The following is a 16,081-nucleotide window of genomic DNA, read 5'->3' as shown; positions in this document are numbered from 1 at the left end:
GATGTCACGTAACACAAGGCACCGATGCACACATAACTCAAGTATGCTGGCAAATCTCCACTTACATCTTTAACTAGATGCCACAGTTTTAGATTGTGAAGCGGCATACATTATATAAGGCACTGTATTTATGTTGAGCTTCTTTCGCACCGTACGTAGCTAACCTTGTTTATCGGAGGTTGCGGGGGAAGGACAACAAACTAAACACCAAAAGCAGTTCCCGAGAAATGAGTTTTCAATCGAGATTTAAAAGTGCATCGCTCCAGTAACTTCCCAATGTCGATTGGCTCGTCATGGACCTTGGACATGTGCAATGAAATATCATTCGTGCAGATTCGTCTTTGTGACTTGGACTTGCCTTTATAAGGGAGTCTCCCACCTCCACCCCTTTGGTTCTGAATCGTTAAAACGTGTATAATGTTAACAAATACATAGGATTAATGAAACAAAGTAGTTTTACTCAGGGGGCGTCCATAAATGACGTCACGCCATTTTGAACGATTTTTGACTCCCCCCCCCCCTCGTCACACGGCGTCACAAAAAGTCAGACCCCCCCTCAAATATGACGTCACAAAGCTCTCCCTCCGCTTGAAACTATTGCCATTGTAGTGCGTATTTAATGTGGCGCTGCACTCTGATGTTGTAGGAGAACACATTTATTAAAAGTCTATTTAATTAAGTAGAACGTGTTGTATTTATTTAAAGTTGCGCATTTTTACGTGACGTCACATTTCTCAACCTCCCCCGCCCCTCGTCATACATCGTCACAAATGTCTGACCACCCCCTCCCCCCCCCCCCCTAGGTGCGTGACGTCATTTATGGACGGCCCCTTAAGTGCCCGAGCTTAATTTGTGTTTTCGATTATTTACCTTCTAAAACAATCTGGGCGTTTCTCGCACCCCCAGAAAGGGCATCTCACTCCCCCAGGGGGAGCGTGCACCCCAAGTTAAGAACCACTCCCATACAGCAATCTCAGTTGACTGCACACAGCATTGTACCTAATTTACCCACCGCGGATGGATGATGGGCTAAGTCAAACCCAATCAGTGTGTGGATTGAATGCTCTCACGACAACGCCACCTGATCAGATTCATCGATTCACCCAGAAATCCATAGTTTTAAAATAAAGTTGTTTTTTGTTACCCTAATTATTTTGTCTGCTTGCTTTATGTGCAAATCCCCCTTCGTAAATATTGAAGCAAGTAATTTGCCCTGCATTTTACCATCATCAAAGAGTGTGCAATGAACACTGCGTGTATAATACGTAACTACTGCATTTGCTGTACGGTTATTTTCACCATTAATGTGTCTTTATCGAATATGACAACGAATATTAAGCTCTTGAATATCTGAATATTTTTTTTATAAACCAAGCAATGAAGTTTTGATGAAAACCAATCAATGCATGCTAAAATAGACACAACACAGAACACATAGACAACACACTCTTAGTGAATTATTCGTATTGTTCAATCTATATATGTGTACACCACACTTGCTATTGAATGCCCAATGCCCCTCCCACCCCACCCCCCCCATTTATACGTTCTGCATTAGATCACCAATTCAGGAACATCAAATTAACGACCTGGATGTTTAGACTGGCAGGATGTGTACATGACATAATTGTTATTTCAGTGACTCAGAAAGTAATTTCCTCCACCACCCGCCGTGCCACGTTGACCTCTCTTCGCACGGGGGTTGACAGACTCGAGGACAGGAGCGCGTGAGATTTCCCGGCGCTTTAATGAACCACCGTTCTCCATCCGTTCCCGCTACAGCGTTGCGGGGCTCCACCACCCTCCACGTGAACCCGAGAGAGAGAGAGGGAGACATAGGAACGGCGCTCCGAGCCCACTCCTTCCTCCGTCTCTCGTCGTGTTCCATCAGCGTCACTCAAAGTCCTCTCCCCCCCCCACCACCACCACCACTCACATCTCCTCGCATCTCCCCCGCTGCTCCCACGTCATCCGACTGTGTGTGTCTGGCCAGGGTGGAAGAGCAGGACAAATGCCATCTGAAGGGGCACTTCCATATTTATCTTTGTTGCGCAATAACACATTAGATGACGATCAATCATCAGCTCGCCCCACCGACTATTTCGGATTGATTGCAAAGATCGTGACAACTTCTAGGAAATCAACGGTGGAGCGTCTTGTGCAGAAACCGCTATAGCCTACCCCAGTACATATGAATGTGAAATTCAAATAAATGGCTCAGGAACAACGATTTGAGAAGGGAGAGATTTTTAACTACTTTTTATTTTAACTCGAGTAACAAAGCACTTCAGGTTTCACGAACAACGATAATTCCATCATTAAAATTGGGTTGCGACGAATTGAAAAAAAAATTCCCCCCCGCCCCACGTGACTGTCACAGACTGCTGGAGTCAACACGGCTACCGACTATTGAGGCTAGGCATGGCACAAGTGGAGGGGTGGGGGGGGAGGGCATGCTGACAGCTACAGTAAGCCTCAGAATTTACACCCGCAAATGATGTTGGCTTCTTCTTCCTCCTCCATTCTTCATCATCATTTTTTTTTTCTCACGTGTTAAAAGGCGCGCCACTTTGTGTATGTTACGCGGCACGTAATTTTCTACACGCCCGTTCCGTTTGAGTGTTTTTGCTTCTCATCAAAGCTCGTGTTTTTTCAGGTGATAACGGGGGGGTGGGGGGGGTCTTTTAAAACTCGACGCGGCACAGAGTTGAGTGTTTAGAGTCATAATCCCCATAGTGTATTGGCACAGTCTCCTGTACAACGTGTGTGAAAGTCACAAAACTGAGCAATAACTTCCCTTTATTATCAACATGGGCACATGGAAACACAAACAATGCTTGAAAATGTCTCTTGCATTCTGGCCAATTGAGCTTTGTAAAGACATTCAATAAGCAATACAAATGGTGCAAATATGTGCTTTTGATGCACAAGTGTGAATATTTTTCCACCAGAACAGCCGTTTCAGCAAACACTGCTTTTTATGTCCTTTAGCGTTTCAAGTAAAGAAAAGGCTGCAGATACATTTGCAAAACTTATGGATGAATGCCTCCAGACACCATGTTGGTTTTTGACCATACCTTACTACGCGGATTGGTGGAAGTGTAGAGGGCTTGCCACAGATGTTAGCTATGGCTGAGAATCAAACTTGGGTATAAAGTATTGAAATTCATTTAAATTTTGCAGTTCAAGACCTGAGAAGCTGGAGGAATATTGGAATAAAATATCGGAATAAAACACAGGCTGATTCAGGTCACATGAAGACATGTTTTTCGAAAAATGTATCGTGTACTCTTACATAATGTTAAAACACTCTGTTGTAATATAAACAAAACAAAGTTTGCTAAGAAAAGATCTATTTCGTTGCATTGCTTCATATAAAGATGACACATTTTAATCCTCACTCTGGAAGACTGGATTGTATTTCTTGCAACAACAAAAAACTATCTATTTTTTAAGACACTTTCAAAGATGCACAAATATTACGAATATCAACTCGCAATTGACTGAATTCAACTGATCGCCAAATTTCCTCGTATTTAGGACCTCCTTCTTAAAACAATTCATGTTTGTTGGGTGCCTCTCGCCGAGACATTCCGCCGAGGTGTGGAAACGTAAATTCTCATCTCGGCGAGAATTCGTGTGGCCCGGGATGCGGTCTCGCGAGAGTTCGTGTGGCCGAGATGAGGTTCCGGCCAGGGTTCGTGTGGCCGGGATGAGGTTTCGGCGAGAGTTCGTGTCGCCACTGCAGTGAGTGATGCACGCTCAGAAGGAACGAGTGTTGCCAACCCCGGCGTCCTGTACTCCGGAGCCAGCTAACTGACTGATCGTGGGGCCGCTTAGTGTTGCGGCCCAAGTTCTTTGATGTCCTTTCCTGCCCACATGGCTCCCATAATGCAGAACAAAAACAGGAACCAAAAGGGGCATCAGCCGGGCAGGGGAGTGAGTGAATGAGTGAGAGCGAGCGGGCGGGCGGGCGGGCGGGCGTGCGTGTGTGGGTGGGTGGGAGTAGGGAAGTGCACTGGATTTTTGCAAAGTCTACATGTATTTGTCCAAAGAAACCAAAAGTCCAGGAACGTAGTACTTTGTATCTGTTTTTATACAGCACAAACCATTTTGGACGATACATGAGTAACACATATATATACGCAATGATTGAAGGCTTTGACTACTTGTGGGCGCATCTATATGCTCACTTTTTTAAACGTCTGCTTCCTTGTTTTTTCAAACCAAAGATTTGTAATTAAAAGGAGTGATGGCACAGTTAAAGGGAAAAAACCCAAAGACCGATACTGCCCATTTACCACCATTCGTAGAAAGTGTCTCTGCGCTCAAATTGTGCTCCTCTTTCACCTGTGGTCCCGAAACGGTGGTGGAAATTCCACATTCCTATGGAGGGAGCCTGGCTGTCCACGGAACAACCACTCGTGACTTCCAAAAAGTGGTTCTCATTTTACCAACCCTGGAGGGAAAGCAATCGACGACGAGTGGGATTTAAACTGGCAACCTTCCGACTCAGAGTCGAGCACTCAAAATGAACAAAAAACAAGTGGCTCAACGTTTACTCCCCAAGGGCAGGAGAACATCATTCGCCTGTTTAATATCCTGCCGAGGCCAATCAACGTTTTAGATATTCTGATCACTTCATTTTTGAAACATGTTGTGCATTCCGCAAGTGCAGATGCTACAACTATGTCCGCAACGGACAAATAAAACCACAGGCGATCCTGAACGAAGGCAAATTTACCCTGCCGGAGTTGCTCCACGCAAACTTGAACAGCCTGGCAATGTGCACTGTGCACAGATACTGGCTTTGCCTGCTCGCCAGAATTCATGGTAACGGTGCCAGTTCTATTGGGGTGGGAATGCTGCAGATGGTTGCTTTGGCCATCACGAGGCCTTATTCTGTTTCATGTTAACTTTGGCTTAACATATATGCTTTCCTCCTGCTAGAATATACATACACTTAAATTATACACCGTAGGTACAATTGCATAAGGCTTCAGCTGACATGTGCAGGACAATTGCTCACTTCACTCACTTCAGCCAGCGGTCAATGTCTCTAACTGCCGCAACCAAACATTGTGCAATGAAGCGATCCAAACTGTGGCGATGATTTTGTCACAGGGGGAACACGGCGATCGTGGAAGCAGTGCATTTTAATAAAGTCCGTGAAATCTAAGGGATGATAGGCCAAGTTGAGCCCCCCGCTGAGATGTGAACTCACTAAATTCTCATCGAGCTGAGCACTCTGACCACAGTGCGACCCACTTGCCAGATGGCCCATGGTCAAGTGGTTAATCGCATTTGGCGGGGTAGAGTGTGGTTTATTCTATGATCTGTGTGCAATGAAGAGTGAGTGAGTAAAATGCTCCATTGTGTATGGAATAATAACAGGAGAACAATTCCCTAGCAGGGGTTTCATTGCCCATGATACCCCTGGTGTTTCTGCGATTTGACATTTACTGTACACGTGGTTCAGATGCCTTGTGAAGTAAAATTTATTTAACACAGAAATAAATATGCAAAGGAAACAAAAAAAAGTGTCTGGGTCAATTCATTGGGCGTCACAAGACGTCTGGACTACACTGTACACTGTACTTATTTAATCAGGAGATTCGCACTGAGTCACAAGGCTCTTTTTTCAGGGGGGTCCTGCATTCAATTAAAAAAAATTCAGCCAATTCACCCTTTCCCATTCCGAGATGACCACAGGTTGCAGGGTGAGTGTCCCGTTCACCACTGAATCTCGCAAGAGGTTCAGCATTAATATTATTTAGAGAGGCTTAGTAGCGCCGTAATTTTTAAATTCATTGTACTCACCACAGAGATACCATAGCGACACGACTGCACTCCACGATAGCTGGCGCCAAACTATGTCACGCCCTCCCGCATGGCCTTATGGGAGCCTCGGTACTGATACAGTTATTCTATTTTCAGGTTCCGTTTCGATGACGTACATGTACGTCATCGAAACAGAAGTGTCTCAAGTCATCATGTACGTCATCGAAACAGAACCGGAAAACGTACATGTACGTCATCGGAATAGGAAAAGATTAATGAGTGTTTATATATGTGTAATGACAATAGAGCCTGCATGTGATGTAAGGAGACTAGTGGCTACGGGAGGTAATGACAGGGGTATCAGTTGTGAGTGCGAAGGGACTGGTGGCTACGGGAATGATCTAGAAGGGAGCGTGGTCAGGTGACGGAAGAGGATGGTGGATTCTGCCGGTGGAGCGAGCGTCCAGAGTCAGCGAGAATGATCGGAAGGGGGGCGTGGCCACGGTTGGTCTATAAGGGAGATGCGCGGGAGACTCAGGGCTGTTGCGGTGGGGCCTCCGCCTGATGTCAAGTGAACGTGTCCTCAATAAAGTTATATCTCAAGAGAAGTGTCTCAAGTCATCATTACACATGTACTGTAAAAACCGACGCATGCGAGGATGCAACACTCTATCCCCCGTACAGTTTGAAACAGATGGCGGCTTAGTCCGCTTGCTGTACTGCCTCCTGCTGGCGAGCCAGGGTCTGGCACCTCCTCGATGCCCATAGGAAGTGTGTTTCACAACATTTGCTTGATCCACCAACCCTCACATCTACAGTGATCGATTACAGCCACCACTGCCTGGCGAATGTAATGTCAGAGCACTGAGTAAGCATCACTAAGACCCTGGAATTGGATTCCGGAATCAGCCACCCACTATTAAAATGTCTCAACACATTAAGCGTGTGTGTAACAAATTGGCGATCTCAGCTTAGGACATCATGAACCGGAACTTGTAGGTTTTTCGTGGTTGTGCTGCATAGCTCTCTGAAGACTTCTCAGGTTGTTGAGTTCCTGAGGAAGATCCAAGCACGTGGAGTGAAACTTTAGACATCATGTAGAGCAACATGCTGTAGGCACAACCCTAAAACACTTCAGAGTTTCCTGATGCATTCAAAGGTGCAACAGCACCTCGTGGGGATGATAAACCTACTGATGTGACTTCAGATGTAGTTCTGTGACATCCGCTTGCACGGGCCATTCTCTGAAATAAACCGGTTGATGAGCTGCTCACAGTGAGAGTTTCGAATGCTGAAATGAAACGTATTTGTCGTACGATGCTGAAAGAACTATTGGAATATAATCATATTTATTGCCTTCTGTGAACATTACTGGCTTAAAAAGCTGTTTTCAGGCAATGTTTGGCTACTACCATCAAATTCAGCACTGTTAAACACATTTATTCCTCAGTTTAAAAGTACCCCTAAGAAAATAATCCTGCTGAAAAAGCATCTATTCGCTTGACATCTGAAATGCAACAACAGCCCACACTGGCAGCAAGAGAGCATTTTTTTTTATTTACCTCCCGGCCAGGACATCTTTGTAAAGCAGTATGCGTTGTCCCTCCGGATTTTTCATGGTTAAATATTTAGTAATGATAATATAGTAAATCATGCCTCTATATCATAGAGTAGGGTGGTATCTATCAATACGAAGCTAACATTAAACAGGGCCAAAACTTTATTTTTAATAAGTGTATTTTTTTCTGCATTTTTTTTTATAAACCATGTTTAATGCAGCGATATGTTATAAATTAAGTTAAGTTTGACAGTTATTTTGGTTAAAATAATAACATTTGAAAATATATACTACGAAAAACGGTTGTGAACACTAATTCAGTTGAATTGTATTTTTTTTTAAATGATCGTAATCAACGATGATTTATCCACTGCTGCTTTAAGACCTCCCACAGTGACGCCATCCTTCGTGGTCCTGCAATGGCAACAAATATCCAACTTGCTCCTGCTCTCGAGCTGATTATATTCATTGCTCCATGTCCTTGGTGTTTATTCTCTTGGACTGTGATCTTTCCTTTCAGCTGCCATGCCATTACCAGTCTCCTCCATTGACCATCATCATCTTTTCCAGCAGTGCGTCCTGCAGATATCCACCGCTAGCGCTCATTAACAATCGATATGGTGTCTCGAATGTACGTCCTCTGATCCATGTATTTCCTCCGCTGTGTCTTATTGTCATTCCGATCATACATCTCTCACGTGACATACTTCTCAGGCTTTTTCCACGTTTCCTGTTAGTGTCCAAGTTTCTGCTCCATACGTAAGAGAAAGTAATGTGCACTGATTGAAAACTATCTTAAATAATTTTCATGGAAAACGTCTGCTTATCAAAATCAGGAACGTCCCGACAAAAAAAATGTCCTCATGAATTGTCCACTTGTGGTACTTCTCTTTTGTTTTGCTCACATTTATATTGAGTCCAGTTTTTTTTGCGATAAAGATCGTTATCTGCGAATCATAAGCGGTTATTTCTCGTTTGACATCACAGTATTTCTATAATATAATAAAAAGAAAAAATTCTAATATGGCTGTGGATACCCTTTGTGAGAGCCTATTTCTTTGCATGAACCCTCATTCTGATTGGTATTTGGCACCGTCATCGTGCCATTTCAGTGTAACGGTTCAAAATGAAAAAAAAATGATTCCGATAATAAAAATGTCCATGCCTTGCTTTTTGGAGTACTTTAAGTCACTATACATTTCCAAAAGCTAGGCGTCAGGGTAAATGGGATTCAGTCATTTTTATTCGAGTGTTTGTGTCAATGGTAGAAAAACCTTTTTCAAATCCAACTTGTTCACATTCGTTATGTTTGAGAACAATTTATATACCTGCGATTGGTGGTTATTCGGCATGTAATCCTTCAGTTGTTTTCGCCCTCTTTAAAATTGAATGATTTGTTACATCTGTTCCTGCTTCTTTGATGATGCCCAAGGTTATTCTATGCAGGCAGCGCTTTTCCATGTTTTCATAACGCCAGTGGTCACTTATTCAAGTATTTATTTTGGAATTTCCTAAACTTCCTTTGAAATACTTTTACATGCCTGATGTCATACCAAATCTTTTTTTTTAAGCCCATCATCTCTCTGGGGTCGGTTAAAATGAGTGCCGCCAGGTAACCACTACTTGAGTTTATAAACAAAGAGTGGGTTTCCAATATAATGACTGGTTTATAAGACTGGCATTCCAACCACCATCTCGGTTCCGCCAATGCAGATGAGCTCGTTTTTGCAAAGGGAGTCAAAATAGTTGTATCACTAAATAGGTATGCACACGTGTGTCTGTCTTCGTGTGGCTTTTTTACACTCTTCTTTGGCTGTTCATCGCAAACGATGATGACTGCGGAGAACAGCTAGCAGCAGCATTTCTCTGCGCGCCGGTGGGATGTGAGCGGAAGCATTGGCCACATTGTGGGCCAAATGCTGCTGTTCTTCCGCTGAATGGGATTTCTGTTGTGGCGTTGCTCCTGCTGGTGCTGAGATTCAAACCTGTTGACCGAGTCGGCAACAGCAAAGTGCATCATTCTCATATACAGGGCATGTGCGAAATGCTGCCCTCCACTGTATAATATACACTGTATAGTGAGATGGCCGGGTAGCTCAGAGGTCAGAGCGCTGAGCTAACAAACACGGAGAGTCTGGGTTCGAATGCAGGTCTCAGCCTCAGCCACCTGTGAATAAACCGGGTTCTAAAGTGCGGCGAGGGTAATGTTCTCAGCCTGGCGAAACATTTTCAATTCTGGGAAATAAAATTTCATATTATTTGGGTCTTCCGGTAAAGCCACGTAGATGGGAAAAAAATATCGCAACGCAAGCAATCGTCATCAGGTGAAAAAATAGCGAGAGAGCTGCTGAGGCAGGATGGTATAAAGGTTTGAGATGGGTGTCGCCCAAAAGCATAAGCGAAGTGGGCGGGGCTAGTGATGAAATGTGCATGTCAATGTAAGATCGGAGAGAGCTGGGCAATCTACATGATGACGAAGCTGCATAGGTGGCCCTTGTATTGTGAGAGAGAGCATGTCAATGTAAGATCGGAGAGAGCTGGGCAACCTACATGATGACGAAGCTGCATAGGTGGCCCGTGTATTGTGAGAGAGAGCATGCCAATGTAAGATCGTAGAGCCACATCAAGGAAAACGAGTAACGGTGGCTGTGTTTGTGAGACATTTAACCTGTCAATGTAAAGGCATTTAACCTGATAATTGTTTTTTTACCCTTTTATCTGGCAACAAAACTGACACCTTTTTTACGAGGAGTCATGTTTGCATAGACCACAATACTTGTAGTCATAATGCAAACAAAAAACATAACTCTGATAATGTTTTTTGCAAACAAAAAACACAACTCTGATAATGTTTTTTGTTTGCATTATGACTGCAGGTATTGTGGTCTATGCAAACATGACTCCTCGTAAAAAAGGTGTCAGTTTTGTTGCAGATAAAAGGGTAAAAAACCAATTTTCATATTTTTTTACTGGCAAATGAGGTACCAATGGGGCATTTAACCTGTTAATGTAACACCAGAGAGTCAAAAATAACTACTAAACATCACAGGCAGTTATGACTCAACCTGGTTAATAACGTCCTTCCAATGATTGCTCAGTTTGTACCCATCTTCTCGGTTGAAATTGTGTATCTGTTTATATATCTGGATGGCTTCATGAACGAATCTTTGTTGATAGCCAGTGGGTTTGGAGAGTACCTTCGTCTTGGACAGGTTAAATGTCTCACTAACACAGCCACCGTTGCTTGTTTTCCTTGATGTGGCTCTAATATCTCTCACAATACAAGGACCACCTACGCAGCCTTGTCGTCATATCGGTTGCCCAGCTCTCTCCAATCTTATATTGATATGCAAATTTATTTACTAGCCCCGCCCACTTCGCTTATGACCCTTGGGCTACCGTTATGACATCCTGCCTCAGCAGCTCTCTAGCTATTTTTCACCTGATGACGATTGCTTGCGTTGCCATCGAAACGTCGTGATATTTTTTTTTTCAATCTACGTGGCTTTACCGAAAGACCCAAAGAATATGAATTCCTGCAGTCACGAAAACTTTAAGTTAAAGTAAAATGTCAGTTTGACTGTCGTGAAGTGTGTCTCTTTCTCATGCAGTATTTGGCGCAAACGATAAATGCTGCCCGTCTACTGTGTGGGACAGAGAATGTTGGAAGGCACCTCGGAGAGGGTGGTTCTGGGATATCCACGTCCGTGGGCCATTCTCCAACAAGGAGGGTGGCATTCGTCTGGGGCGAGACTTCTCAGAGGGTATTTTGACGTCGCCGAGTTGCCGTTAACAAAAAGCATCGAAACTCAATGGGCTTCATTCGGGAAAATAAACTTTCTGATTCTGATGTGACGCCGATGAGTAGAATTGGACAAAAATTTCGGTTGATTTTTATTTTGTTACGAAGATTGCCTTTTACGTAAACCGTGCAGTTGTTCACTCCAGTGACAGTTTTTTGAACTCATCTTTAACCTGGAGCGCAGCCCGCCACGTTCGTTTTTAAACTCTGGCAGGAAGCCCGTGGTAGGAAATGTCTCATTTCAGTTAAAACACGGACATAATCCCGCTTGGGACTGGATGCTCCAAAGAAGAAGATTTATTCCGTACCACTGACATGCAAAACGGCTAAAAGGAATGTTGTTTGCCTTAACATACACTACATATTTACAGAGGATTTAAGAGCCAGGGGATAGGAGAGAGCAGGTAAGCTCTTTACAGTACAAGTGCATATTTAAAGCAACGCAACATCTATAGTCCTGCGAAATACATGCCCATTTAAAGCCCCAGTGCAATGAACATTGATGGAGTGAGCAATTTAGGTTTTAACTTTTCGACATGAGATGGACTTTCAAAAGCCACATTTCAGTTTTTCATTTGTATACTTTTCAAAGTAACCTGCAATTCAACCACGGTATCATATTTCTTAAATAACACAAAGGGTGATTGAGGATGTACCGTAAACAAGCTAAAAACTGGAGCTTTAAATGAGAATTGATTGGTGCTCATATGACATTTGTCTTCAAAACATAAAATTCTTTAATGGAAATAATGACAAACAAAAAGTTGCCTTCTTTTTGCTTAAGCAAACGTAATCGCCATAACCGGACTACACAAACTAAAACATAACACGACAATGTAAAAAAAGAAAAAATATCTTGAAACAAATAAGTTAATGTTTCAAGACTTAACATTTTCGAATCACAAACTACGGACACATTTTTTGGCTATACTGTATTTTTTTTTGTTGCCTACAAAACGTAGACCCGGCAATATTTACACGTACCACTCTTCTTCATCCACACACACACACACACAATCCTGCTCGCACGGAAAAAAAGAGGCAATAATTTTTAGTGCTTTGAAAAGAAGGAGGCAAAATAAAATGCAAGGTACAACACTTTAACTTCATTATCCCTGCCCTCTCTTACATCAATACTTGTGCAGACTTACCAAATTGTTTTTGGATCTGACATCTACAAAACTGCCATTTCCTTAATAACAAAAAAAGTAACAGTGTGTGTGTGTGTGTGGCAACCTCTTGTCATAACAAGGAAATCTTGAGCTCATAAGACCTCAATTCACATCAGCCACAAAAGTAGGCCAAGCTAAAGCATTCTAAATCTCACAACGACCTGCACTGAAGTCTTTTCAAGCAAAAAAAAAAAATCTTGATTTTATTTACTCTCGCGCCTCCTGAAATTCTCGCGCACAGGACTATGAAGAAAAACAAACTCCGATGATACTATAAAAGCTTGGTTTCATCCCTTTTTGACCACCTTAACCTCAAGCACTCTCTCCTTTCATCATTTGAGGATATTACGAACTCAAGAGAAGGCTGATGGGGGAGCTTCAGTGACTGCTCAGCTCTGAAGGGCGCATAGTTGACAAATCAGCGTCACCAAACAAAGGTCGTTCTCCACTCTGTGCGTTGTAAACGCTTGGCATTATGAATGACAAACTTCCCCGTGAAGCCAGACAATGGAGCATTCGGTAAGAACAAAGAGGAACGGATGTCGAGATTAAAAAGAAAAGATGTAGACGACACCCAAGTGAACATTTCCAAATTAACAGCGCTTAGCATCACAGCAATGACCAGAGGCAAATCATCAGTGTGTACTTACGAATGTGAGGAATGTTTAAAATGTTTACTAGTGCATGGACGAGATCATTTATCTTCCGAGCTCGGAGTGAGTTCTGGGAAGGACGAGTGGAGGAAACAAACACTATGTTTGCATGCTCTGTACGTGAAAGCAAAAGGGCCCAAGGTCCCGTATTACAGTACAACCATTGTAAGCGAACCCATTCGCTGTGCCTACGCTGAGGAGCACATTCTGAACAGATGCCCACTTGTAAAAAAAAAAACACTCGTAAGGAGGAGAGGTGAGCAGAAAGAGGCACGATCAGCGATGAGGTCTACGACGCAGGAGTCTGCGTTGTGGGACATTCCGTTGTGTCGTGAGAACAGACGAGATACATTTCGATGTAAAGCTTTCGTGACTGCAGGGATTCATCTTCTTGGTTCTTTCGGTAAAGTCACGTAGAATGGAAATAATAAAATAATAAAAATAAAACATAATAAAATAATTCTCACGACGTTTCGGCCACAACGCAAGCAGCCGTCTTCACCTGAGGACGGCTGCTTGCGTTGTGGCCGAAACGTCGTGAGATTTATTTTATTATGTTTTATTTTTTTTAATTTTATTATTTCCATTCTACGTGACTTTACCGAACGAACCAAGAAGACGAAATACAGTTAGAGTCGAGTTGGATCACATCAGTTCTGGCGTGTTAAACACAGCTGCTATTGGCGCAGGGAAGTGCGATTTGATTGACAACGCGTGAAATTTTTTTACGTGTTAAGATGCAAAAATATCAATTGGGCCAGCCTGTTCATGCAAGCGTACACGTGTACACCAAGCATGAGGCCGAACACAAACACAAATGCGTCTTAAGTTAAGCAACAAACACTCTTCCCTTCTCCCTTGCTAAAGAGAAAATGTATCTCGATGGACTCCGCCATGATTGAATTGACGTTGCGGGCGAGGCCTGGCTTCTCAAACGTCAACTGCGACGAAGATCCCACAACCTATCTAAGCAGCCGTAAGCATGCTCATCAGTAAGGCGACCTATATGTCTATAGGGTGATCCATTTATAGGTACCCCACTAAAATAATTAGGTAGTAAACGTAAAAAAAATGTTCTATTTCAAATTCTTTTCCTGCCCCCCCCCCTACACCAATGTCGGTACACTCTTCAAATCCGTTAAGATGCTTGACCGCTGTGCTTTACGAGTAAGGCAAATGTATGTGAGATTAAGAATGAATTACTGTGTGTGAAAGAGGTCAGAGTTGTGAACATCTGCTGAAAATTAGTTAAACCACGCAAAAAAAGATACGACGCTGGGTGTTCGCGGTTAAGTGGTAAGGCAGATACGCGATATATGACGTCGTACTGTACACAATAACTGCGTAATTGTTAAGATGTGTTCAGCAGGGCTGAGTTCTTTAAGCTGCTGCCGGGTGGCATGATATTTGAGGCAGGTTTAGAATTTGGTGTACGAGACTTAAGACTGCAAAGATTTCGGGACTATATTTTTAAGTGAAAAAAAATCAACATGAAATGAACGGGGACTATTTATTTACCGTGTCTGACTGCATGCTACAGCAGTACAGTTGTTACCGAGTGATGTAATTCAGTGATCAAAAGGTACTCGTAATTTTGAATCTATAATTCGTGATGTGGCCTGTCATTAATTTTGACAATGATTGCTCGAAGGATATACCAGGTATATTGCGAATGTCGAAAGAATCTCCCTGCTCACGTGAGTGTGAAAATTCCACATTTCTATTGCAGAGGACTCGGTTTTCTCTTTACACAGGCACAACACATCCAGGCATATTTTGTTGTTGTTTTATAAATGGCTTAAGCGTATATAGGACTGTTAAATCTGATAGGTCTATAAGCACATTTTGTCACTGAAATCCAAATGCAGTGTAACAAATATAAAACCAATACTTCACGTATAAAAAAACATGTAAATTAACCACAAAAATAAGAAGCAAATAACTAACATTAAATTGGCGTGCTATTTTTAACAGTTGTCATTTTTTTCAAACTATTTTAATTAAATTAAAATGTCGGCATTTGTTCACACGTCTGTGTGAAATTATGCAAAGAATGTATTATACAAGTGACCGACAGCCTGGTCTACATGAGCATGGTTTCTGAAACTGTTGTACGAGGTGATACACTATTTTATTTTACCGGGTAAGGCCCACTGAGCTATGTAGCTCTTTTTCAAAAGCGACCTGGCCACAAATGATAGCTCAACGAAGTGGCTTATCACGTGGACATGTATAGCAGCCAAATACTCGAAACGCATGATTCTAGATGTGGAGAGAAAAACCGGATGACCCGGAGAAAAATCCACACGACCACGGGGAGAACACGCAAACTCCAAATATACAGGCATCAGGGTCGAGATCGAGCCCACGAGCTCCTGCATACCAGGCGAGGTAGTTAACATCTCGCCACCGTGGCGCCAACTAAAAGCCTCCATTCTCACTAAACTTTCCTTCCTCGAGCTCTTATTTGTAAAAAAAAAATATCGAAGAAGGATTTCTCTTTGTCCATGCGATCCTAAACTATTCATAAGGAATTGCATTATCATAAGGATATGAAATCAATACACTGATTACTAAGCCACCCATGCAGAAAACTCCCAAAAGGACATCTGCAAGTTGCCATGCACATACAAAACATGGTCACAATCACAGCACTCTCCACTTGCTACAGATGTTTCAAATCTTCTTGTCTTTCTGTCTGATGTCATCACATATTCTATATGCATCTGTTCCACAACAGCTGTAAAATACTTTTCCGTGCCATCACAAATAAAACACCAATGCAACTACACGCAAATTGTATGTATCGCACGCAAAGACAAAAATCCCCCATATAGCATTTACAGACTGTTGGGGCAAGTGCTGTTAGTGACCATCTATGAAGGTCGGCATGGCACACGAGGTGAGTGGTCAACACGGCTGACTTTGTTTCCCGAGTGGCGATGTTTACACATCTCACCGGGTACTCATTTGAGGCTCAGTCGACCTAGGGGAGGCCCAGGACCGGTTCAGATATTCGTCACTGGTGTTAGCCGTCAGCAAGAATATAACTCGGGTCGCAGGGTTTGTAGCGTTTCGCGCTAACCGCTACACCACCGCTCACACACACGTACAA

This window comes from Lampetra planeri, chromosome 25 (assembly GCF_965212315.1).
Source record: "Lampetra planeri chromosome 25, kcLamPlan1.2.h2, whole genome shotgun sequence".
NCBI classification, from domain to species: Eukaryota; Metazoa; Chordata; class Hyperoartia; order Petromyzontiformes; family Petromyzontidae; genus Lampetra; species Lampetra planeri.
This window is presented reverse-complemented; position numbering follows the sequence as displayed.